At 37.2% G+C, this 27,961-nt stretch overlaps 1 protein-coding gene across 1 annotated transcript in view; it reads left to right on the plus strand.

The window, feature by feature from the left end:
- Positions 1 to 429: 429 nt before the first annotated feature.
- Positions 430 to 27,961, plus strand: part of LOC127849915 (uncharacterized) — a 756,865-nt gene continuing 729,333 nt past the window's right edge. The window contains exons 1-4 of the mRNA XM_052382664.1: positions 430 to 808; positions 5,002 to 5,061; positions 9,179 to 9,240; positions 10,912 to 10,962. The gene's annotated coding sequence lies outside the window, so the exon portion shown is untranslated. The remainder of the gene's footprint in view (positions 809 to 5,001; positions 5,062 to 9,178; positions 9,241 to 10,911; positions 10,963 to 27,961) is intronic.

Raw genomic sequence — 27,961 nt, forward strand, 5'->3', positions numbered from 1 at the left:
ATGTTTAAGTTGTATACTATGAATAGTTGTATATTGTTGTTCTATATTTTGAAAATAGTTTATAAGTTTAGGTTCATAATACAAAAATAAATGACCTTTACTCAACAAATAACAGCGGCAAAGTTTATTTTGCGAGGCTTAGACAATCTGAACTTCGAGCCTTGGCGTTTAAAATATATTACATCTTGGTATCAAATTGTTTGTTTTGTTGAATCTGATTCGATTTTACTAAAAATGATTACTTTATAGTTGTTTCCGAGTAATATGACCATCCTCCGCCGCGCGTGACAAATTCATTTCAGCATTGTCGAAATAAAGTGAGATATATTCCACATGGGGTTTATTTCGACAATGCACGTCTGATGATGGGATTTTACCAAGTGGCTCGGCTATCATTACATGGTTGTTTATAACGACAGGGATTTTATATCGACCTACTTACATATTATAACGCTAGTCTTAACCATGTTATATTATAAATATAAAAAGGTCATGTGAAAGGAAGTGATCGTACAGTATTTTAAGTGGTTGGATATAGCTTTATATATACCCGAAAGTTCAAAACCGAAAGTGAAGCTGGTGGTAAATTTGCTATGATATTTATAGCGCTGGATATACCTACAGTTCTATTTTTGGAAAAACCCGTTTATGTTTTGGTTAAACCAGCAGCGCTAAGTTGCCAACACGGAATATATTCGCCTTAAAGATACACCGGAAGTAGTGTACCAATTGACGTTGTACTCTTGTTCATGTGCTGCGGTTGAAATCGTGTCAATGCTGAATCTCTAAACTAGGGAAAAAAGGCCAGGTATGTAGTTGGATAATAAGGTTTGTGTATGTGGCTGTACATTCGGGCTAATTTCGTGTTTGTTCTTTGGATGTTTGGTGTTTAGACATAGCAATATAAAATCTTCTCTTGGTTATATTTAAGCTTACGGTTAATTTAAGCGATATAACGTATTAAACAAATATTTTCCTTTATTTGGATGAGTCTCCAATGTACATAAATCTGGGACCATTATTTAGACTGGTCACCACATCACATTTCAATATAACATATGTAACAAACTGGGCAATTGTCATGTTACAAACTGGGCCATTGCCAATATTACAAAATACGCTGTAAGTTTCCCTTGGTTATTTGTTTATGCCGAATTTCGAAACTATGTAGATTGTGTATGTATTAATTTAACAATTAGATTATATTAAAACAATAAGAAGAGTAACAATACATGACAGCCCATTTTAAAGCAACACAAAAGAACACAGTTTTGGGCCAATAAATACTTTATGTTGCTAATTTTTTACATCTCTCCCAATAAATGCACATGTTTTTGCTTAAAATAATAAAAATATAAATTAATTGCATGCTTAGCATAAACTTGAAAGGCAAGTTAGGCATTTGGACCTTTAATCTGCTGTAAAAACACAACATTAAAGGCCCCAGTGTACTAAACCCTTAAACAAACACATGCAAGGGAGGTAACCCATTCATAGCATAAATAACTGGGGCTGACATATTGAGCAAATACCCCTGCGATAACACTAACAACTGCCTAAAAAATGACATCTGACATGAATATCAGCCCAAATATCTTGGAAACAGAAAATTAAAACTTCTCGTAAGCTCAGATCATTGTAAAAAGGCATACAATAAAGTGAGGCATTTACCAGAGTCACTTCTTCACAATAACTTCTTATTTACATATAAATAACATCAGTTGAATAGCGCACAATGGCCAAAAGTAATTCAAGGCGCAGTTATAGATTAAATAAAGCACGCAAGGCATTTTGGTTTCGACCAGGAAACACATTCCGACAAACAGGCCAAAATTTACCTAGTCCCACTGAAGATATCGCTGTTCCATCAGTACCTGCAACGGAGCGTCTTTCTGCTGAAGAGGCTGTTGACGTACTTCACGCTTCTTCTTCAGGGACTACCTTGCCATTTCAAGCTACGGCCAAAAGCTGACATAACAGACTTTCCAGACTGCACTAGTGTTGATGAGAATGTCATTGTCAATATGCAGTGCTTAAGAAACATTATACAACAGGTACATCAGCAAAACTGCAAGAATTCACTGGTTTCCGTGAGTGTTGTGCACCGACGTGGACTGGCTATTTCTATTTGTGCGGAATGCAGGGGCTGCCATTATAAGTCAACACCTATGGAGCTATCAAATACAATAAAGAAACCTAGGGGACCAGGTGCTGGTGTCCTAAATGAAATGATTTTGCTACCAGTGATGAAATCCAAAATGGGGATGGCTGATGTGTCACTGGTGTTGTCATGCTTGAACATCAAGCCTCCAAGTGACTCACTTATGCAAAAGAAAATGAACTTGATGTCTGACAAGGCAACAATAGTCAACGAAGACGAAATGTGTAATAACCAGCATTATGTCAGTCGCATTCTAACACTTTCAGGAAAAGACAACTCTGCTGATGTTCAGTTTGACACATCGTTTTCATGCAGACCGCAAGGTGATGCGAAAAAAGCAAAGCAGAGTTTTGCTCCTCTTATCGAGCACAATACGTCAAAGAAATTTGTCCTGGCAGCATCAATTTCCAGCAAATTTTGCAAGAAAAAAGTCTGCACACATGATAATTGCTCAAAAACACTGGCTACAGACCAATCGATATCGTCAACCGAACGAAGTTCCCTACACACTAACCTGAACAGTGTCCTGAAGCGACACGTTTTGAATATTCGATCTGTGACGACAGACGCAAGCAGTCAAGTGGCGAAAGCTCCGAGAGACTACAATACAGAGAATAAAACAAACATGAAACATTACCATTGTGTTATTCACAAACTCAGAACTTTGGAGGAAAAAATCAGGAATATCAACTTAAATTCAAAACTTAAGGCTGGGCAAAACAAGACAATGTTCTTGAAATCACTTGCAAGTGGAATTCGTACCCGTGCCCGCATGGAGCTGACAAACCTTAGATCCATAAGAAGTAATGAGACCGAGTTCATTGAGCGTAGCACAAAAGCTCTTGAAAACATAGTTCCCTGTTTCGCGGACTCACATGTTGCATGCTCTAAGCAATCGACTGTCTGCCAACATCATCTTGTGCACTACGGAAAGTACAGTGTTAAACATCTACCCTACGGACAACACCTGACCCTGTCAAAAGACGATCAAACTACTCTTAAAGATGCCATAATGAACACGTTCAACACAGAAACTTTAAGATCAGTTAAAGAACTCTACAGCACAAATCAATGCGAAAGCATGCACTCGACAATTTTCAATTACGCTCCAAAGTTTACATGCTGGACGCGAAACTTCTCAGGACTATGCCACTCAGCAACACATTCGCGAACACTGGGTCGAGGACGGGCTACATTGATACTAGCAAGGGCTGTTGGCATTAATGTGAAGAAAAACTCACAAATGTACATGAATTTGAATCGAGTCGACCAAAAATGCCAGTATCATTCCAGGCGAAAGAAGTCGCAAGAATACAAACAATCTCGAGTCCCTGTACTCGTGTGAGCCGTCCACTTCAAGCCAGGACCATTCATATGGCATTACATACTAAATGTGTTATTAAAGGCCTTTGCATTTGCCGGGAACAATGTTAACAAGATGTTTATGTGCCAGGGAACAATGTTAACAAGATTGTAATGTGCAATAGGCCTAAACAGTACTAAATGCTGCAGAACAGCCATTTTGACTCATTATTTTGATTGTATTCTTATATTGTTTGCTGTATTTTTGACAGTATATGAAAATAAAGTTATTCTTCACCACAGAGTAGTAAATTTTCCAACCCGGCTACAAATTTAACACATACTTTTATACAGAGCTGTTCGAGAATTGCAGATATCGGTAAACATGATTCCGAATTACCTCCCTTGATTTACAATCAGTATTGGTCATACAATGGTGTTATGGGGCAAACACTCTGTTTAGAAACAAAACCTTAGGGATAAATAATTAAGCAAAAGCATATTTCATGGGTGTTTGATCATTTTCATAATTTGATGTTTTACCTTAAGGTGGCAATATACAGTTTTTTTAGTCTCGGCCAATCTCATACACAAGCAGGAGTTAACCACTGTCCGAAACCTGGTCACCTCGCATATCTGAAAATAAACCAAGCACATTTCCAGAATGGTTGAGGGTGTGCCATCTGAAAAATCAGTAACATTCAAATCAAATGAGTTGGGGCAAAATGCTTTAGTATTGATTATTTCAAATAAAAACAACAAAATAATGCGTGTTTCCGAGCCTTTTTAAGCCAGTTTCAACAACAAACTGCCACTTTCCTGCGGAAGCAAGGTGCCTGGAGACCATGTTTTTACATTGGTAACTTACCAAGTACTAAACAGCAATGGAGAAAATTGGGGGTCAAAGGATTAGATTTTTTGTAATAGTTCAATGTCCGTACGCCCTTTCAAATTTTCAACAGAAACACTGACCGGAGCCAGCATTACACCTGTTTTCGAATTGCATTAATTCTACTTCCTGTATGCAGCTATAGTTACAATACCTATGTTTTGGTAACTTACAAACATCCATGAAAAATCACCTCAACTCAAACCTGACATTCATTATTATTTAGACACTCAAAATGGTGCTTACTTGAGCATTGTTCTCTTTATTTTGAAATTTCTCCCTTGCCAATGCGCATTGGTGGCTAAAAGTGTGGTGTGCAGCCTTGGTCACGTTTTTCTTAAATTAAAATACCCCTTTGCAAGCTTCATTGTCCAAGTAAACAAATAGAAAGAGCATATTTTGATACATTTTTATGTATTTGATTATTATACAAACTATTTTTATTAGACTGTTCGGCGATTTTCTTACTATTTTGCTGATAAGAGTTTTTGTTCGTTCGTACTCGTACGATTCGTTCCATTTGTGTGTTTCGGATTATCATTTGTTCAATGTTAAATCTCCGCTTGAATCTTATGTAACTCATCATATGTGTAATACATAATAGATCCAGTTCCTTGTTTATTTACCAATGTTTTGTTTCATTTTACAGACATATACAACGCCATGCATACCTCGACATCTAGTCAAATCTAATTGGTCTCACCGTTGTGTAAGTTAAATGTAGTTATTGCAACATTGATGTGATATGCTGTTATTTGGTCGTAATTATTTGAATAACTCAACTAAATCCATCATTCCTTAAACGTTCAGTACTGCCTTTTATTGTTTTGAATTCTAAATGCTCATACGGATGGACAGTAAAATCATTTACATCTATGCAATACTTGTATAATGCTAAAGGCCTAAGATTACATTTCTATCAGTTGTGTAACGCTGTTATTTTACGGATTATTTTGTCATGCATTTTGTAAGTTTTTTGTATTGTGTAATTTCAGTTTTACGGGTTTGATCGGTTACATGTATCTTGCTGTCAAATTAAATCCGGCTGAATGATCCGTTGTCTTCTGTTCAATTAAAATCCGGCCAAATAATTGGGGCAGTAAAGTAACCTTGGACGTTTGACCCACTTGTTTCTAATATTAGATCTAAAAATAAAGGCCTGGATATAACAATTATGCTGAAATAAAGCATATTTTATATCATATACAATGCAAAAGCTTCCATAATTATGACCATTCATGTGTGTGTCGGTAAGTCAGGAATGTTCTTTATTTAATCGCAAATTCAATGTACATGGTAGATATTAGTGCTGCAACTATATACCGGTATATCGGTATATATCGCAATACGCAATCCGCATATTGTATTGCGATACGATTTTCATCATACCGGTACGAACATTTTACAAAAATTCATTTACATTTCGTTCAGAAAAGCCATCCGAAATAACGATATCAAGGTAAACAAAGCAAAGCGGTGTAAATAAATTTTTACGTCAAATTAGCATTCTAAAAAGTGTATTATACGGAGTAGCGTTCTAACATGGGAGCATTCGTTGATGCTTTGATACTAGATATTGTAAACAATGAACTAACCGCGACGGGGTCAGCAACAGTACTAACACAATATGATGGCTAAGATATTGATCACGAACACCGCTTCCGCTTCAACAGTGTAGCCACTTATCTGAGATAGAATGTTGTTTAACGTTTGTTTAAATCGGCGCGTACAATGTATTTATCAGCTGACGTTCAATTATGCAGTATCTTAAATATCTTTAAGCGAACGGAATAAAATACATTAAATATGTATAGTTTCCGAACAAATCAACGCATAAGGGAGATACAGACCGGACAAGGTGTATAATGTTAATTTTTGACCTTTGAACTAAGTTCTGCTGCAGTGAAATCCATTTGCGGATATTTGCGGACATAGTTAAATCTGATATTTACTAATCTTTACACTCTTCCTACAGAGACGGATATTTTAGTTTAAGAATAAGGTCATATTTTTCAGTAACATTTTAATTATATCTTTCTTTGATGACCCACAATAATTGATGTTTGGTTCATATAAGTGACATCCCACAACCATTTTGTTAATCTTATGCTATTAAAGTTTGTCCAGTATGCCTGCATTTTGTCATTTACTGGTTTGCAACATTGTTTTGAATAGACCAATGATGCACATTACTTTTGACCATTTTATCTTGCAGGCAAAATATCCACTATATGTCTTTACATACACCTCTGAAAAATAAAAAATGTGTAGTTTTAAGTCATGTTGTGTAATGTACCTGAATGTATGTTGAATTGGTGGGTAACCATGGTCTTGGTGTGCGATGCTTTATGTGGTTTTGTATGGCTAAAGTGAGAAAAAGAAGAAATTACATTATGAAATGTTGCCATTTTTAATGTGTGAATCCAGTTGGTTGTGGTTAAGCGCAATTTGATGCACAATGCGGATCATTTCATTTATACTATTTTTGACATGATAAAGGAAACTTATGTCAATATTCCTTTTGCTTAAGTTTTGGGGAAAGTGATTACAATGGTTGAACTTTTCTACATTCAAAGAATAAGTGTTTTATTGTTTCTTTAGAGCACTAGCATAGATTGCAAATACTTGATTGTATAACCGGTAGTTTACATTTATAAAAGTATGCATTCGGGACAGTTATTTGATACAATATGTTTTTATTGAACATATCTAACATATGTGTCATTTGTTGGTGTTTGTGTTAAATACATAGTTTTTCAGTGGAGTTGTAACTCTTTATTTGACATAATATGATCCCACAATTTATTTGGATGAAAAGACACAAAGTGAAATAGACACAGAAGTCTGAAAAACACACAATGTATCATTCGTTAGAAACAAAAATGAAAAGACCCACAATACGATTTTGATAGTCCCACAAATTATTAGACACACAATGTATCATTCGTGGGTCGGTCCGTCCATCCGTCCGTCCGGCACTTTTGTGTCCGGAGCCATATCTTGGAAGTGCTTTGGCGGATTTCATTGAAACTTTGTATGAGTATATATATGCATAAGAGGATGATGCACGCCAAATGGCATTGTACACCATCTGTTAAAAACAGAGTTATGGCCCTTTGTATCTTGCAAAAATGCTTTTTACTATAGGCACTTTTGTGTCCGGAGCCATATCTTGGAAGTGCTTTGGCGGATTTCATTGAAACTAGGTATGAGTATATATATGTATAAGAGAATGATGCACGCCAAATGGCATTGTACACCATCTGTTTAAAACAGAGTTATGGCCCTTTGTATCTTGAAAAAATGCTTTTTACTATAGGCACTTTTGTGTCCGAAGCCATATCTAGGAAGTGCTTTGGCGGATTTCATTGAAACTTGATATGCGTATATTATCCCCCGCCAGAGGCGGAGGGATATTGTTTTGGCGTTGTCCGTCCGGCTGTCCGTCCGTCCGTCCGTCCGGCCGGCCGGCACTTTTGTGTCCGGAGCCATACCTTGGAAGTGCTTTGGCGGATTTCATTGAAACTTCGTATGAGTATATATATGCATAAGAGGATGATGCATGCCAAATTGCATTGTACACCATCTGTTAAAAACAGAGTTATGGCCCTTTGTTTCTTTAAAAATGCTTTTTACTATAGGCACTTTTGTGTCCGGAGCCATATCTTGGAAGTGTTTGGCGGATTTCATTGAAACTTGGTATGAGTATATATATGCATAAAAGGATGATGCACGCCAAATGGCATTGTACACCATCTGTTAAAAACAGAGTTATGGCCCTTTGTATTTTGAAAAAATGCTTTTTACTATAGGCACTTTTGTGTCCGAAGCCATATCTTGGAAGTGCTTTTGCGGATTTCAAATAAACTAGGTACGAGTATATATCCCCCGCCAGAGGCGGAGGGATACTGTTTTGGCATTGTCCGGCTGTCCGACCGGCTTTCCGTCCGTCCGTCACTTTTGTGTCCAGAGCCATATCTTGGAAGTCCAATGGCACATTTCATTGAAACTTCGTATGAGTATATATATGCATAAGAGGATGATTCACGCCAAATGGTATTGTACACCATCTGTTAAAACCAGAGTTATGGCCCTTTGTAACTTGAAAAAATCTGTCAGTTTGTTCATCCGTCCGATTTGCACCCATCCTCAAACAAAGCATATGTTGCGGGGGATATCAATTCTACGAATTTGCTTGTGTATTGTTTAAATCATTGCGGTTTTGAATGCTCTTTAAGAAAAGGTATGGTGATGGAGATGTCTATGCGCAAAAGTTTGACTTTAATTTTTGTTAAAGTTATTGCTTTCACATTGAATTTGTGTAGGAAATCTTTAAGTATATTGTGACCTAAACTAACTCTAGGTAAAAATGAAATAGCATCTGCAAGTACAAAATATGACTGGGAAAGCTGATTTTTGGTCATTTCTTAGCAGAAGAGAAGAATATAAGTGCATTAAATGCATGAATTTAGATTATTTGACCTGGAATAGTTGTTTTTCAAGTTGACCCCCACCCTTATATAGCCAGATAAGGGCCAAATTGCTTTTCGACCGGCTTTCCATGATCCAGTAACGCAACAATAGCTTGTGCGTAAAGCATGTACATTCAAACAGAGCCCAATGTCACCGACATGGCATGGCGGGCATTTTTACAGTTTGGACAGTGCAGCAGACGCTTAACTGAGCCAGCTTTCATATTTAGTTCAATCATGAACATAACAAGCTTTATCACTTGCTATTATTCATAAAAATACACATAAAATACATAAATGCATTTTCTTTTTTCATTTTATACCTATTTCTATTGGGTATTTTGACCTTTTCAGGTAGAGAAATGTCTGGGACTTAGCCGAGGGCAACTGGAGAAGGGTTGTTGATGGCAAAACAGGTAATAATACTAAATTATTATCATGTACACAAGCAAATAAGCATAGTTATGATGCTTAAGGTGTGAAATACTGTCATAATAAGGTTTGTGGTCATTCAAATCCTTTCCGTCGAGCAATTCCCCGTGCAGTTTGTATTGATAGCTCCGCGTCCTGACACGTAAAGCTTTTGCTTTGTTGGCAGCAGAAGTTGGCACTTAGCAGGTTTATCCTTGTTCCTAAGCATGTATGCAGTACATTTGAGTTGATATGCTACTTGTAACCCTACAATAAGCTTGTGTTTGGTATTGTTTTCTCACAATAAGCTTACAGTCATGGTCCCGGCTTGAAAGGATGTGGCGTCCGACTTAAACATAGGATTGTTGTAGCAAGTGTCCCCTTCATCATTTACCTTAGAGGGATCTTTTTGCCAAAATTTGGCATTTCAGCAACCAGTTTTTTTTTATTTGGTACATGCTTCTCTCATTCAGTGATTTAAGGGAAGTATTGACCTTATTCGCTTGTCTTTGCATACAAAGGTGACATGAATCAATGATATTTGTTGTGTTGAGAATTCTGCGGGAAGCTGTGTCCTCAGAAGAAGTACCAGAAACCCCTTTCAGGAAGCTTGCATTGATCTGAGCTGCCTTTCTGCCCCTGTTACAACATGAAACCTCATTTCTAAACTTATAAGGCTTTCCTACATGTGTGTGTCTTGTTCATTTTAACCTTTCCTTCCATTCTTAACCCCCAAAATGAGCATTTTTGTCTTTGGCTCGGTTATAAAGCCCCATTTTGACCAGATTGACACCATAAAAATAGTCAAAAGTACTAATTTTGTGCCCAAAATATGAAATTTTGTATTCTCTCTAACCTCTTAATGAGAGATGGCAGTGAATATTGACCATCTTCTGCGGTTTAAAGGCACCCATGACATTATATGGTAGAATATATCATTGGCAGCTGGTAAACAAATTGGCTCCTAGCAACAAGGCGCTTTCAAGATTTCACGCTTTTATTGGTGCGAAACAACAAGTTATTGGAAGCTTATTGATTTCTACACTTCAACGTATCTTTGATCGCTCATTTTCACCAATTTGCTTATTGTCTGTGATGAAATTGGATTTATTTTTGCTCTAAAATTGACATTTTTGGGGTGATTAAAAAAAAAGAACAAAAAAGGCATTATCAAAATTGCTTTGAGTGAAAATATCTAACAAATTCATTCTTTCCCCACCCCGCATAAGCCTCACGTGCCTGTCCATTTGGTTTGTTTTGGTATTTTATTGCATATATTGAACACAACAACTTTAAATCTTAAAGGGTCATTTAAGCTTTAACAGGCTTAAAATTGCCTTCTTCAGACCGAAAACACCCGCGTGTGAAAATATGATATAAAATGGCCAAATGGACAGATAATCCAGCCAAGCTTAATATTTCGCTGCAATATGCATATGAAGATAATAATATGTAAGAAAAACACATTTTAATCAGAATGAATTTCTCCTTTAGGTTACAATATACTAAAATATTTTGGAGTGCAATGCTATACTCTCTAAAAACATGAACATCATTTATAAGAAGACACAATTCTCTGTAGGGGCAATTGCCATGGCTTTATTTTAGAATGTTTCTTTGTGCATGTGGTAGGGAAAACATTGATGTTTAACAGAAATTCACTCTTTTGCTTGAAGGTTGGAGACTACATGAGACTTTGACAGATGGCGGGAAACCCTTCTCAACTGGTACGAATCCGGTAAATAGATGGCCGTAAAACAGTGACCGCTGATTCGCGTAGAGTTCTTTCTTGCATAACGTATGACCCCCCTTTTTAGCTCATCTATTTTTTGAAAAAAAATTAAGAGCTATTGGCATCACCTTGGCGTCGGCGTCTGCGTCGGCGTCCGGTTAAGTTTTGCGTTTAGGTCCACTTTTCTCAGAAAGTATCAGGCAAAGTTAGATAACTCTGGCGTGCATTTTGACTGAATTATGTGCCCTTTTTATACTTAGAAAATTGAAAATTTTGTTTAAGTTTTGCGTTTAGGTCCACTTTTTTCAGAAAGTATCAATGCTATTGCATTCAAACTTGGTACACTTACTAACTATCATCAGGGGACTGTGCAGGCAAAGTAATGTAACTCTGACTGGCATTTTGACAGAATTATGTGCCCTTTTTAACCAGGTTTTTAACCAGGTTTTCCGAAGGAAAAAACTGGTTATAAGATTGGCGAATGCGGGCGGGCTGGCTGGCTGGCTGGCGGGCTGGCGGGCGGGCGGAACAAGCTTGTCCGGGCCATAACTATGTCGTTCATTGTCAGATTTTAAAATCATTTGGCACATTTGTTCACCATCATTAGACGGTGTGTCGCGCGAAATAATTACGTCGATATCTCCAAGGTCAAGGTCACACTTTGAGTTCAAAGGTCAAAAATGGCCATAAATGAGCTTGTCCGAGCCATAACTATGTCGTTCATCGTCAGATTTTAAAATCATTTGGCACATTTGTCTGATATCTGATTTATATCTATCAGCGCGCGTATGGATTTATCAGTTCTCGTATACATGTTTGTCGATTTAATATACTTACATACTTAAAACTATTTTATATTAAGTACTATCAATACATTTGGTTTTGATATATTTCATCTGCTGCATGTTTGATACAAACGATAAAATAAGATGTACAAGTAAAGAGTTATCAACAGAAACATGTAATTAATTAATATAAATTAAACAACTGATATACGCAATGTGTATCGAAAATATTGCAAAACTATGCTCAATATATACGTACAAATGATCAAAACTATTTGAAAGTAATATCATTAATGCATATTTAGATTCCAGAGCATTTCACAGAATTGTCTATTCGGATGTTTGACGCACTTGACGACAGTGGAGCTGGGAAGGCAACTGTATTGGAGCGGAGGAGAACTTACTTGCGGAGGGAGCACTTTGAGAAAATAGCATTTCAACTACGAGGAAACAACCGTGAGTGTTTTCATTTCGGGAGCCAGTCGGAAGGGACCACAACTCCCGGTCTCCAGTCTGATATTGATTTGCTAGTAAGTAGTAACATAATCAATATCATGACAGTCTGGGAAGACTGGAAGTCTGGGGTTCTGAACCTTCTGATGCTCCACGACAGCACCACTCCACCTCAACAGTACTTGCTACAAGTCATCAAAGTCTACACACCGGAACCAGTGACCAGTCTGACCCATGACACGTACGTAAGGAAAGATTCTGGGCAAATACTGTTCAGCGCTGAAAGATTGAAAAATGGTATGGTAGAGATCGAGAGGAGGCAACTAAAAATGGGCCTTCTGTGAGATGGCTGCCTAACTGGGATATTGTAGGTGCATGTCATGTACGCAAACCTCTTCCTGAAATACAGCACTGGATAGACAGATGTAGAGGTAAACACTGGCCACCTGTTCAGCTTCTCGAGGCTGCACGGATAGCTCCGTGTTTCCTGGTGCCAGCAGGACATCCAGACAGTGATAACAAGCGGGATGAATGGCGACTGTCTCCAAACCTGATAGAACGAATGTTGATATTTAGCTTCAATATGACTCAAATAAAATGTTACATTGTTTTAAAACTAATCAAAAAATCATTATTTGCTAACATTGTGGGGGATGTTATTACAAGCTTTCATTGTAAAACTATAATGTTTTTCACCATAGAAAGAACACATCCTTTTCTGTGGTGCAAACACAACCTTATGTTTGTACTTTTGCTCTGTTTACACGTATTAAGGCGATGGCTGAGATTAGGAAGGCTTTCGCATTATATCATAGAAGGTGTGAACTTGTTCGATGGGAAACTCTCAAAGTTGCTGCAGAAACGCCTTTTAGTGTATATAGACTCGTTGATAAGGAATAACTTACAAGATGTTTTTTGTATTGGTATAGATAATATAAGTTGTCGGTTACAATCCTGTAGTATGCGGCCCATTGTACAGGCATGAGAACTAAGAGGTGTATGCTTAAGTAACAGCATTCGATTACTGCTGAAGTGTGAGTGCTTGCAAATATTGATTCATGTGTTCACAGTCTTAAAACATGAACTGAGCAGTTCTCATACAACCTTCGAGCATAAATTAAAATATGTAATACGCAATTGTTTTGAAAACTCAACGAATGCCATGTTAAAAACTGCTGCTGTTGAATTTATTAAACACTTTTATGCGTTACAAATTTCAGTTCAATCATCTTACTATTTGCGACTACAAAACGTTCTTGACAGCGAAAATATAAGGCGTGTCCAATCTTCCTTAAATTCGGATGTAGATTCTAGTCGCTTAAAGTTTGCTTCTATGCTATACTGTAGTGGTCATCATCAAGCGGCAGTTCGAGTGCTGGAGGATGTAGAGAGGAGGTATCACAGCAAGGTCATGGCTGTGTGTTGGTTTAGAGAATACCAGAGAGACAGGGATCTGAAGGTGTTTGCTGATATGTTATCTGGTAACAAAGAAGAGGGAATCAGCCAACTGCCATTCGAATTATGTGTCAGTTTTTTAAGGCAAGAATCGTACTGCACTCCTTTCATATTATTGTTTGAAATGAATCGCAATATCACTGAAGAGGAAGTGACACAGAGAACTTTCGCTGAAAAACTATGGATGGACAGTGCTGAGGTGGACGCTCGTCCGTTTCTATACTATCTGCAGTATCTCACGTATGGAGGACTCGGTGAACGTGACAAACAGCTACATGCATTGGGAGTCTTTAAGTCTTACATGCTTGATAAAAGAAACATGATAAACATGTATCACGTTGATACTTCACCGAATTTGTTTGGGCACTGCTATGAAATGGAAGGGAACGTTAATGTGGCGTTACATTACTATCAGCAATCGTTGCTTCAGTGCGGTACAAACAATGCCGCTAACTGGCACGCTCGGCGTGTTTTGAGTCTTTTAAGTGATTAAAAACGATAAAGAAAGGTCTCTGACAATGTGGATATGATGCGATTTAACATAATCAAGTTGTTTATTTAATATATAAATAGTAATTATAGTAAGTATATAGCAAGCATTTAGTAATGTGTTGTTTACCATGTATCAATATAACAAAAACAAATGAACTGAGTTGAATTGAACATAATATCAATGTATTCTATATTAACAAATAATGCACCTTCTACAATTTGAGGAGAGAATCACCTTTAATTGTCCACGACTATTATGGAATGATTATGTTAACTAATTGTATAATTTGCCTAATACTGTGCTAAAAATACATTTAAGTACGGTATGCTTATTTATTATATTATCAGATGACAATGTCCTGTATGTTGCCATTTTTGCTCAATAGATTTCCTATTTAGGAAAAAAAGTCATAATTGTTCTTCAAAAAATAATTTATGTATATTTATAGGTGCATAACATATCAATATATCTCAAGTGTAATGTTATTTTTGGTATATGTACTCAAGACAATATTTGGCAGACAACCAATTCTTGTATTCTTTTGCTGCAGAAATGTATCTTATTTGACGTTAAAACTTAATATCTGTTTGGTATTGTAATCATATATCTATGTTCAGCATTTTGGTAGGCAACACACTATAATTGTAATCAACAGGCCCACATCTGACTGTGAAAGTTGGACACAGATATTAATATTGGTTACAACAGGCCCACATCTGACTGTGAAAGTTGGACACAGATATTAATCTTGGTTAGATGTGTCCTTCAACAGGCCCACATCTGACTGTGAAAGATGGACACAGATATTAATCTTGGTTAGATGTGTCCTTAATTTCAAATCAGCTACTGTTTATTGTATGTATTGTCTCTATACTGTTTTATAAATATTGCAAAATTGTTGTTATTATTGTTCAAGATTCTGTCAAAACTGTCTTTAAGTAACAAATATGCCATATGTAAAAACAAAAAACATGATGTGTGCTTTTTTCTAATACGAAGTCATGGTGGATCGATAACATGTTTTTTGTTCACGGTTGTGGCATTACTCAAATTTAATTAGCTTTTTTATTACCCGTTAAACGTTCCTAAAATGTTAAATAAAATTGTATTATTAATGGTAAATTATAATAAGAACAAAAAAACACACGATTGTTATGTCTTACCATTAATCCCCTACCACATTAAGAGCATCTCAAATTATGTGCACATATTTTGTTAATTATAGGTTGTCGTAAAATATGTGCACATATATAATCATTTGCGCCCCCACAAATTCTAAAATTTATTTGCGACGCAAAGACTTATCGGTGTCCGATGGTACATTGCCGAACGGTGATCTTTGTTCTCGTATTTTGCATGATACGTAATACAATAAAAACATATTTAAGTATCGATCTTGAACAACGGGACTAAATGCATGTGCAGTTCGCACAGATCAATAAGAGACGATACTTTTCGTTCTAATGGAACTTTTCGTTTGAAAGACATCTCTTCCTAGCTGAAAATTCAGTTAAGATGGAACGTCTCGTCCATGATCAGCCTGTGCGCAATGCAAAGGCTAAACAGGGACGACACTTTACGCACATGCATTAAGCCCCGTTTTCCTATAGCGCGACAGATATAGATTGCATTCAGACAGGGTGCTATCTCAGCTTCAGTCCCCTCTTGTCAATCAATGATGGGTTTATATGTGTCAGTTATATAAGTTGTGAGTAACTACTTAGACCCTCGTTATGATAATGGCAAACGATATGTTCAAACTAAAACCAAACAAAACTTCCAGAGGATCTCTGATAAGCTGTCTTGCTCATTAGTCTTTCCGTTGCCATGAAGACAATCTAAGAAAGAGAGGGGCGGGACGGTGAAGTTCAGTTATTCTTTAGTAAAGTTGTGTTTGCTTAGCTGCCGTTTTTATTTTGTGTAATATGTTATACGTATCTACTCATTTGCTGCTAGGGTAGTGTCTGTGTAACTACGCGATTAAAATAATCGTATACCCTGGTAATGAATAGTAACATTTAATAATTAAGTGAGGTAAAGCGATACGTTTTTAACTTAAATAGACTCGTGTTTCCTCACGTTTTCACATTGATTCTATACTGTGAAATAAAACCAAATGAAATGAGGTAAACTATAATATGCGATTACCAACTAGCATGAGTAAGCTTGTTAAAACATATCCGCTGCGCTCACGGAAAACCGTAAATTATGCATGTGCATAATGTGTCCTCACAGATTATCCAATGCAGTCTTACAGGCTAATCAGGGACGAACCTTGACGCTTTCATGGAATGTTCCATTTAAAGGCGGAATCAGCGAACTGCACAGGCTAATCTGAGACGACACTTTAAGCACATGTATTTAGCCCGGTTTTCCGAGATCGCGGTTTATACATTTATATATACGAGGGACGTAGATAAATTCTGAATACTTTCCACTGGCGTCCCACGGACTTCTAATCGAGATTAGTTAATCTGATTGATGTGTGGTTAAAGTGCTTATGCTTCATGTTTTTGCGTGAAGCTATGTTTTGCACAAAACATAAAATGGTTTTATTGGTGCAATTGAACAGTCGGCAAATTAATATTTTAGTGATTGTACATTTTAACTCCTTAAATATACACTAACATAGGCAAATCTCGTTCCGCTCAATAAATATTTACGTCAGCCTCGCAAACTGGACCATGCTAACGTCAGTCGCAATTAGTGCAACCGAGAAAGGCATGTGTTTGCTTTAATTCATAATGCGTTTATTGAGAAAGACTGGTCGCATATTTCAATAAATGTGCACTGTTATATACAATACAATTACACCAATCTGTCAGTGACGTTTTTAAAGGCGTGAAATAAGAAAGCATGAGCGCTTTTATCGCATAGTATCTGTCGCATATTTCAACACACTGGCATTGTTATATAAAATGAAATATGATATAATGGGAAATGTGATGTCATTTAAAAAAATTTAATTGTTTTCTAATAAATAGTGCTTATTGAAATATTTTTATCAAGTATCATATTTGATATATCATAAAAGTATATTTAAAAATGCAGGTTGTTTATTTAAAATGCGGATTTTACGTGTGTGTTTGCGAGCAAGCTACAAACGCATATAATACGACGTCATTGTAGCATGTGCATGCTTGTAGAGCATCTAATCTAATCTAATAATACATTTTCTGTCACCTGACACCTGTAATTATAGGTCGGATTTTGTATCGATAACATATGAGCCTAGCTCTGGGAAATACGGGCTTAATGCATCAACGTAAAGTATCGTCCCAGATTAGCCTGTTGAGTCCGCACAGGCTAATCAGGCACGACACATTTCGCCTCAACTTGCTTTTCTTTTAGACTTCCATTAAACGAACAAAATACATAAAAGGAAAATGTCGTCCCTTTTTAGTCTGTGCGTACTGCACAGGCCAATCTGGAACGACACTTTACGTACGTGCATTAAGCCCGGTATTCACAGTTCGCGACTCATATACATGTATAACACTACTGTATTCACCTTAGTAGCTTTTTATCACAAATTAATTGTGTGTTGTGATTCATTACGCCTTTGAAGCGAGGTTTAATAAGATGATTGATTAAAACGTATTTAATAAATCGCAATTGCACCAAACGCCTGAGGCTTACTGAACCGCTATTGTGTCCGCCTCTTGGGTATAACTAGTGCTTGGTGTCTGTTGTGGGGAGATGACGCTCCCACAATGGGGATCGAACCCACGACAGGTCCGCCTCCTGGGTATAACCAGTGCTTGGTGTCTGTTGTGGGGAGACGACGCTCCGACAGTGGGGATCGAACCCACCACAGGTAAAGAGTCAATGCATATCGAAGAAAATGTTGCACTAGAAACCTCCTGTCGAAACATATCATTGAATTATGCTTCTTAAAAGAGACAATTTAAAATATGTTGGCATGTATTGAAGTTTGTTCTTGAATGCTTTATATTGATAAATGTAAACACATTCGATCTAAAACGCACCAGTAATATATTAACTTAACATAATTGACCACGTCAACTTTACGCAAGCTGAACAACTTCATTATATCCAGTTGAAGCACACGTTGTGTCTGTTCATTATTGTAGTTGCAATACCTTTATAAGGCCGCTGTGGTATGAAACGGTGTCACAATACTCATGTAAACACACACTTAAGTGTTAATTTAGTTAAGGAACAAATCGCTTACACTAATGTTTTAGTGCATTGAAGCACAGCCGAAATACTTAACTTTAAAGTATTGATGTTTTAAGGTTCATGTACTGATGTTGAATGTACGTGGTTTATTTAACGTTGAAGTGACGTACATATTAGAACAACTATGTTGAACCTTAAACGGATGTTGAACGCTGAAAGTATATATTTTTTGATAAAGTTATTAATGTATAAAATACATTTTGTATCACCTGACACCTGTAATTATATGTCGGATGTTATATCGGTAACATATTAGCTAAGCTCTTGAAAATACGGGCGTAATGCACATGTGTAAAGTATCGTCCCAGATTAGCCTGGGGAGTCCGCACAGGCTAATCAGGAACGACACTTTCCACCTTGACTTGATTTTGTTGAGACGTGCATTAAACGGAAAAAAATACATTAAAGGAAAGTGTCGTCTCTGTTTAGTCTGTGCGGACTACACACGTCAATCTGGGACGAGACTTAAAGTGCATGCATTAAGCCCGGTATTCCCAGAGCGCGACGCATATACATGTATAACCATACTGTGTTTACCTTCGTAGCTGTTTATATAACGTTATTTGTCTGTTGTGATTTATGAAGCCTTTCAAAAGAGATTTCATAACATAAAACGTATTTATTTTAGCTCGATTGCAACAACAGTCAGAGGCTTATTGAACGCTCTCGAGTTCGCCTTCCGGTTATAATCAGTAGTTGGTGTATTTTGGTGGAGACAACGCTCCCATAGTTGGGATCGAACCCAAGACACAATTTCCATTACGCCACTTTTTCAACAGGTAAAGAGTCACTGCATTGTGTACCTCCTGTCGAAACATATAATTGAATAAGTTTACTTATTTTTTTTGATATAATTACGCTTAATAATGTTTAAATTAAAGCGAAGACTGTTAACACTGGCCCCGAGCAAGACGTAGTACAAGAAGATAGTATGTCTGAATATTCTGGCACTAGTTGATTTGGTCTTTACCATACCAGCATCATCAGCAGATGTTGAAAGGGGTTTCAGGTACTTTCCAATCATTCAATCATCCACTGTGCCCTGTAACTTGATAAAATATCAACTTTGCTTCATTACGATTATTCTTATTTACACAAGTTTTTATATAAGTCATTTTAATGTTTCTCTGAACCATTAAAAAGTAGTTATTTTAAATACTATTTTCAATACCTAATAATGTATGGGGTTTCAGACATTCTTTTTAATTATATTTAATTTAGCATTATTAATAATAAGTGATATAATCATGTAGCCCGAATCATTATGCAAGGATGGTAACAGTCGAGAAAATAACATGTTCACATATATATTTTTCAGTTACTTAAAGAACACAAAATCAGCTTCCAGAAACACACTGCTGAACACTAACCTGAGTAATCAGGCTCGCGCTCCCGGCGTTCTAAGCCTCGCAAAATAAACTTCTCTGTATTCAACGCTAACCTAGTATTCTCTATTTCCATAAGTCTAAATCACGTGTAGTGCAAACCTTCCGAGCTTGAGCCGAGCTAGCCTATGGGAAAATAGAACTTGATGCATGTGGGTAAATAATTATACCATATTAGCCTGTGCGAACTTCACAGGGGCGAAACATTCCACTTTTATGGTATTGTTCGTATAAAGGAAGTCTCTCTTAAACGAAAGTCCAGTACAGGCGGAAATTGTCGTCCCTGCTTGCCCCTTCGGACTGCACCTCCCCACGCAGATATGTTTAAATCAACGTAAAATTGGTCACAAACATAAGCAATAGAAGTATTTAGTAAGTGAAATGTATCATGTATGTATGGTTGATGTAGAAACAACTCAACTTTGACAGTTATTACATCATTACCACAATCTTACAACAAATAAGACACAGTTGTCTCAAACTAATAGTTCTTTGTGACTTATAAATAACATAATTATTATTTTATATAATTGTGGTTTGTTTGAACAAAGTTGGAATTCTTCTTATTGTTCTTTATTTGTTAATACATTACTACACACAGTGGTATTAACGAAATCGATTTATATAAAAAAAGACAAAACTGCAATTTATTTTGGAGCTGAAACATTAGCCAATGTTCATATACGGAATGTATTGTTGTGAAATAAAAGAATGTAAGTGCATGTATTTATTCATTAACATTTCTACAATACATTTGCTGAACTTAATTATAGTTAAATATTTTACTAACATGCGCTGGCGATTGCAAAGGACGTTTAATATTTTTATAATCTGGGAATACATACCTCCCCATGGAGTACATTGAACGTCCATTGACATACTCCAAAGGCTCTTTCTATGCAATTCCGTATGCCGATATTGTATCTCTGCTGAGCATCTGACACTGAGAAGTAAAAGATGATTTTCAAATGTATATCACTTACTATTACACGTTGAAATTGACATTTCATATTCTATAAACACATCAATTTTAGGTAACTACATGTATAAATAAAATGAATGGATTAATAATGTCAATACAGGGTACTGTTTTACTAAGCTACTTAAGGCCAAGTCTCACTATGATGCCAGTGGAGCCTCGGTGCGTGTTCCATCGGGGCCCATACAGAACCCGACAGAGCTACGACAACGCCCCGGTTGTCGCCGGTGGTGCCCATGTGGAGCCCCGATGAATGCCGGCAGAGTCCCGAATAATCGGCGCTCTGCAGGGAAGCCAACGCCATTCACCGGGGCTCCGCCGGGGCATTACCGGCGACGACCGGGCTTAAACCGGACCGTTGCCGTATCTCGCCAGCGTCTTATGCCGGTATTGCCCCGGTAAATGCCGGCGGTGTTACGGGCTTTATCGGGGCATTACCGGCGACAACCGGTGCTCTGCCGGGGCTTCATCGGGGTAAACCGTAGCTATTCCGGCTTTGACCGGGACTCTGCCGGGTTGGTGACCGGCTTCAACCGGGGCGGCACCGGGAAATTGTGTGACCGCGTAAAAAATCCAACAAATCATCCCAGTTTTCGCCGTTCGACCGGCGTAAGCAATCCGGGATGGACCAGGGCTCAACCGGCAAAAGTGAGACTTGCGCTTAACGCAATTATTCGACTTACGCACATGTTTTAAAGTCAGTATGGTTTCTTTAAATTATTGCAACATTAAAATTATGTATATTTTCCGTGAACTGAACAAGTAACAATTTTAGGCTTTACCTGAAATAAATGAAATCCAATTAATTTTAAATATGTGCGTAAGTGACTAGTCTATGGCTTGCGTAAGTAGTTTAGTAAAACGGTATCCTGATACACAAATAAAATAAATACGTCTAAGCTACATTTATTTATTGTTAATTAATTATGTACTCGCTTTACCTGGCTTCAGGAAAGGCGTCATCAAAAAAAGAACGACACAGAAAACCGCTCTCACCCAGTAAATATCCACGCTCAGGATCTGAAAACAAAAATACAATGTTCTGGTCACTTCTGTAACAAATCTCACAAGCGGTATTGGAGGACAGAGCACTTGCGTTTTTGTTATTGTTTAGGTGTTATTTTTTTCCTCAGATCCATACAGCTCATAAAGTAAGAACCAATTCAATAAAAAGTATTTTTTGCAAACAATGTATTTGAAATCATAAATAAGTTACAGACAATTATGCCATTACATCACCTGTTTTGACAAAGGCAAATCTACTATATATTCTTCAGTGGCAAAAACTGATCTTAAATACACAATTATGGAATCATATATTCCATATTTTAAAAACAGACAAAGGGCCAGAATTATGCCAAAACTAGTTGCAACCAAAACGTCTTTATTTAAAATAATCAACACAATATGGTTCTTAAACTGTAAAAGTTTGAAAAAGATTCACCTAATTGTAAAAGAGGATGTGAAAACGGAATATATTGGAACTATATATGCCATTTTGGAAAAACAGACTTAGAACCAAAATTTGCGAACAGCCAAAAGTCCTTTCTTATTGATTATCTCCATATTAAGATCCAAATTTTTATGTGAAAATTTCATGAAGATCCAACCAGAAGTTAAAGAGGATTTGAAAACACAAGCATATTTTATGTAGTTGAAAAACAGACAAAGGGCCAATATTTTTTGCTGAAAATCGTCAAAGCCAAAATTCCTTTATTAATCGGCACATTTAGATCATTCAACTGTGCAAGTTTAAGTGAGATCCATCCAGTTGTTGACAAGTTCAAAACACAAGCATTGGGACGTACGTGAGGACAGATGGAAGGACAAGTCCAAGACTTCATGTCTACCTCTTCTTGGGGGCATACACACAACAAAAGCTTTGGCACTTGCAACTGGCCATGAATGTTTGAAGGTGTAGGTTGACGCATAATTTGTATGCCCCTTTAAAAAAGGGGTATATTGTTTTTGGCCTGTCTGTCATTCTGTCTCAAAACTTTGACCTTGCTCATAACATTTGCAATATTGAAGAGAGCAACTTGATATTTGGCATACATGTGTATCTCATGAAGCTGCAAATTTTGAGTGATGAAAGGTCAAGATCATCCTTCAAGGTCAAAGGTCAAATATATGGCTTTAAAGCGCAGTAGGGGGCATAGTGTTTCTGACAAAACACAGCTCTTGTTTTGCTTATGTTTTTTTTGTGTAAAATTAAGCAATGCTTGCACCTCAGATCTTCAGATCGGTTGTTTGTGTAGTTGAGGCATTCAATGCCTTTGCCTGGGTACTGCAGGCTTAGGCTCTTCCACTCTTGACTGCCTCTGTTTCTGTTCCATCTGTGTAGTCTCTTCTCCGTTCTGTCTGGTGGTATCTCTCTCCAAGTATTGCCACTGTAAGGGCCGTTTTACTCGTGTCACTATGATCATATTGTGTGGAGAGAAGGATGACTTTGGTACAGATGTTGATATTTCTTTGTGTTTAGTTTTCAAGAGTGAGGTGCAGATCGTGAGTGCAGTTCAGGGGCTCTACATCTGCCGGCAGCTGATCCCGACGCTTCCTCAGCAATGCTTTGTTCTCAAACAAATTTATATCTTGTCAGTCTTCCTACTACGATGCTGTTTATTCAAATGTGCATCAAGTGATGTTTTGAGTACCTGGCTTTTGTGACCTGCTTATAGCTTTGTATTCCATTCTTTCTTTAAATGGAGAATTCCCATGGTCATTTCCAGGATAGTATGTTGGTCGGACTGTGCAGCCGTCTTTCAGTAGTTGAAACCGTAGTCAATGTGAAGTTTACTGTGCCTTGTAACAAGTATCTTTTTTGTTGGCTGTCTACTGTGTTGCGACCACCCTCGTCATGATTTTAATTGTTTTTGTCCTGGATTTTTTGTCTCTGCCATCTAAACCTGTTGTTTCCGTATCATTCTCGTGTCGAAGGGGACTACCAAGTAAGTGTGTTGGTTTTGATACTGTAGCCAGATTATTGTCCAAGGTCAGTTTGCCATACTGAACTTTTTTGGAGTGTGTAAAAAGATTAAGTGAGGATTGTTCCATGTTAATGGTTACGCACCATCTTGTCCAAAACCAGCAGCATTATGTGCGTGACGGGTGTTACATACTCGTCTTTGCACCAGAGCAACATGTCGTCTGCGTACATGGCTGAATGTAACCATTTTGATAGTCCCGGTATGATGATTAGGAGAATGAACAGGGTTTGTGACAAAATCTTTCCTCTTGTGACCACATGGCGTATCAGTACGTTTGTCCACAGCGGCCGTCTACAGACACACGGGCATTCCGGTTTTGCAGGTACGATTTGATCCACCGCTACATGTTGCATTGTAGGTGTATTAAGACAGCAAAAATCACCTTCTGTGCATATTATGCGTAATCTAATATCTTGACAAGGTTTGTCTTCTCAGTAATTTTAGTGTCATGTTTACATGGCATCATGTTTCGTTTAATTCCGCTGCGCAGCTTTGTATCTCAGACTTTAGGAATCGGGATTCTTCACAGTTAATATTACCCTTGACTCGTGGGCAAATGATATCCCATGTGAGCGCAGTGAAATGGCCTCTGTAATGTTAAGTACAAGTAAAACTATGAAAATAAAACTGTCATGACGATGAACATACTTAAACTAACAAATTGTATCAGATAGTTTTCTTTGTTAAGTAGCTTTCGATTATCTGACCGTGGAAAAAGAAGCGAGTATAGCAAATGTTAACTTAATAAATGTACTCCGATATTGTCCAGATTTAAGGAGACATAACGCATCTTGGGGTAAACGCCAAACTTTCTGAAAGTTAACGCATGTTTAAAAAAGCCATTTAAATAAAAAGCGTCAGCGTTGTTTGTACCTACAGACCTGATGGGTTTTCCAAAGTTGTGAACATCCATAATACAATGTTCCAATATACTTCTAGCACATAACTTTGCCGTGCGTTTACACTCGCCCTACGGGTTAATTAAATTAACTAACTGACCATTTCAGTAAATGAACTGATAATGTTTGCATAATTTCTGCAACACATTAGGCATATACATGTTTTTTTAACATAAATTAAATATTTTTTTTCATAGTTTAACCTACTGGATATAAAGTGATCCCGGGAATTGCTCTTTTACATTTGAATACTGTCCGTTCATTATTATTACATAAAAAATATCGTTTTGTGCTCATACATGTCGACGAGGAAACATTTCAGTATATTGAAGGCATTGTGCAAGACACAAGGAACGCCTTTTTGCACGGACATGGTCGGGACGCCGAGGGGCTGGAGGACTTGGATTCTCTCTCTACGAGCAATATGCAAGCATACGACAAATGATGTTTTATGAATCTGGGAAAGGTAATAATTTCAGTGAACAAATATCTTGGATATAAACGTGTGCAATAATAATTATGTTCAATATTGACACTACGAAATAGATCGCATCTCATCTGTTTATTCTGTAAGCGTTTGTGGCAGATGATGTATATTGATTTAATTATAGCCGGTATATACCATGATCTAAGCAATGCCCGAGGTATTAAAGTTGGGTCAACGCACATCAAAGCGCTGCTTATCGATGAGTGGACAAAACGGTTGTATTCGGAAGTCAGCGAGAAATCTCCTCTGCATGGAACGAAGCCCGAGAACGTGGAGTCTGTATACCCAGGGATTGGACCCGAGACTGGCGAGGAAGCGGTCCTCGGGCCCGCGGTATATATGGCTGAAAGTTCCAGTAAAGCCGACCAATACACAGGTATACATTTTTTCTAGACAAAAATGGCAGCCACACAAATAAACCGCCTATTAAGGCTCGATTGGTCATTTACGGCTCGGGTACTACTTACATGTACCCAGGGTACTCTTAAGTATACTTAAATGAACCCAATGTACGGAAAATATCCTTAAATGTACCCCACAAATTTAGACTGTACCCGAGTTTTATTCCCGTCAAGATTCCGATGTCTTAAACCGCGGTACGGAATTAGTGGGCATTTTACAAAATATTGATATAACTATGAACATAATAAATAAATAAAAAAATAGCCGACAACGACCTCTTTAGCGTTAGAATTCCCGGGTATGGTATAGTAGATTTTGCGTGCAAGGGCTACATTTAAGTATACAATCTAACCTGTCAATAAAGACCACTCAAGGGCTTTTGTCGTTATGGTCTTTATTCGCATGGTCAATTGAAACTTTGCAAAATATGCGAGTAGGCTTTTACCAGGTACCTTATCTATGTATCTGCTCTATTATTTTTTTTTAAATACAAATGCATGTTTAATATAATAAAGGATCGAAAACACAGTTTTGTTTTTATATTTATTACTTCAATTTAATTTCCTTATGGTTTTATTATGCATTTCATTAATCTTATACATGTTTGAATAACTATTGACATACATGTACATGTACTTGAACTAACAATGTACTTATCGATAATCGATGTATGTCTTATCACGGAAATTTTTTAGAAAGAAATGGATATCAAAATATATGTGTGCAATTGGCATCGTAATTGTAACAAAAACGTACATTTCCTTCATGAGTTGATGAAAGCACCAAACTTTTCTTTGATATTTTCGGCAATTAGTACATTACTCGCCAGTCGCTTAAATACAAAGGCAACTTCTGTCACTTTCAACAAACTGTCAAATGCATAAAAGAAGCAGATGGGTACCAATTAGCAACGTGTGTTAAAGACACAAACAACGGCTATCGAGTGCAGTAAACTGTCATTTGCTAGTTTCTCCATAGCGACCGATGAGTCGACTGGAAAGATATTTATCACGTGACTATCACAGCTTCATGGCGGCCATTTTTTTATTGAAGGTTGCAAAATCGTTTATTGTTATGATTGAAGTGGTCGTTGTTAGCTATCAATATGGACTTTTGAAAATGTAAAATAGCGGTCTTTGGTCTTTGTTCGCAGGCGGGCTTTATTCGCAGGTACAATATATAGTGAAATCGTTCAGGAGGAAACGGAAATCGTTGTTGTCCTTATGGACAGTTGGTCTCTATTAAAAGGTGGTCTCTGGGACAGGTTGGACTGTACTTAAGAGTACCCGCGGTACATTTAAGTAGTACCCGAACCAACAATGACCAATCAAGCGTTATTCAGTCTAGTTGTGACACACTGGTTTTATAATTCATTTGCCGAAGATTCGATCATAAGCGCACATAAATGTAGGCGTAGTGCTCTTGTTGTTCCAATCAAACTAACAAATCTACTGGGGGAGGTATTTAGCTATATGGGAGAGGCTCGGCTTACACAATTAAATGAATTGTGTTTGATTTATAAATCAATTCATTAAGAATTAAAAAACTAGATTTTTTTAACAAAAAAAGTCAAACATTTAAATCGTGTTTGATCACTGAGCAAAAGCTATCAAAGAGTCTTTTTTTACACATGTACACACGTAGGTTTTTGTTTCCTTTGCTAAACACCGATGGTTGGTTAAATATAGTAATTAAACTGAAATGTTCATATTTATAAGAGTGTAGATGTTGAACTTACCCATGTGTTTGTTTTAAATATCAGACTCCATTGACGACCGTAAACTGACCGGGCTGACGATGTTCCTAGTGCGAGCCTGTCTAGGAAACATTTGTAGTGTACCACAGTGTCGCAAAATGAGGCGCCCTCCTTGCACAGATTACGCATGCAGTAATGACAAATGTACGCACGTGGACAGATATGACAGCGTCGTGGCGGAGGAACAGTTTATTTTCAGAGAATTCGTTGTGTATGATAGGAATCAGGTCTATCCTGAAAACGTGATAAGTTATGACAGGGTTAAATCACTTGTAAATTTAACGAAAATAAAGATTGCATCTTTGGTCATCTTTGGTTTCTAAATATTATAATGGAGTAAATAACGATACGAATGTAAATATTCTAAAACGCTTAAATGGACATATTAACAGACAGTTAAAATAATTATTTCATCAGAGAGCGAAATGACACTAATGGCATGAAATCGTTATGAAAAGGTTTTTTTATTAATGAATATTGATCATTTCAAAGTGATATAAATATAAAGCGCTACAACCGGAAAACGATGGAATAATTTGGAAGGTTATGTTGTTTTGCTAACGTTTGTTAGAACACAACGATCACGTATATAAATTAATAACTGTATGTGTTAAAAGTCCGGATGGCCGACTAGTTATGGTGATAACCTTTTAATTCAAAGGACACAGAGCAACGATGAACAGCGTTTGGAATTTGATTGGGTGGAAAAT

This window comes from Dreissena polymorpha, chromosome 11, assembly GCF_020536995.1.
Source record: "Dreissena polymorpha isolate Duluth1 chromosome 11, UMN_Dpol_1.0, whole genome shotgun sequence".
Lineage (NCBI taxonomy): Eukaryota > Metazoa > Mollusca > Bivalvia > Myida > Dreissenidae > Dreissena > Dreissena polymorpha.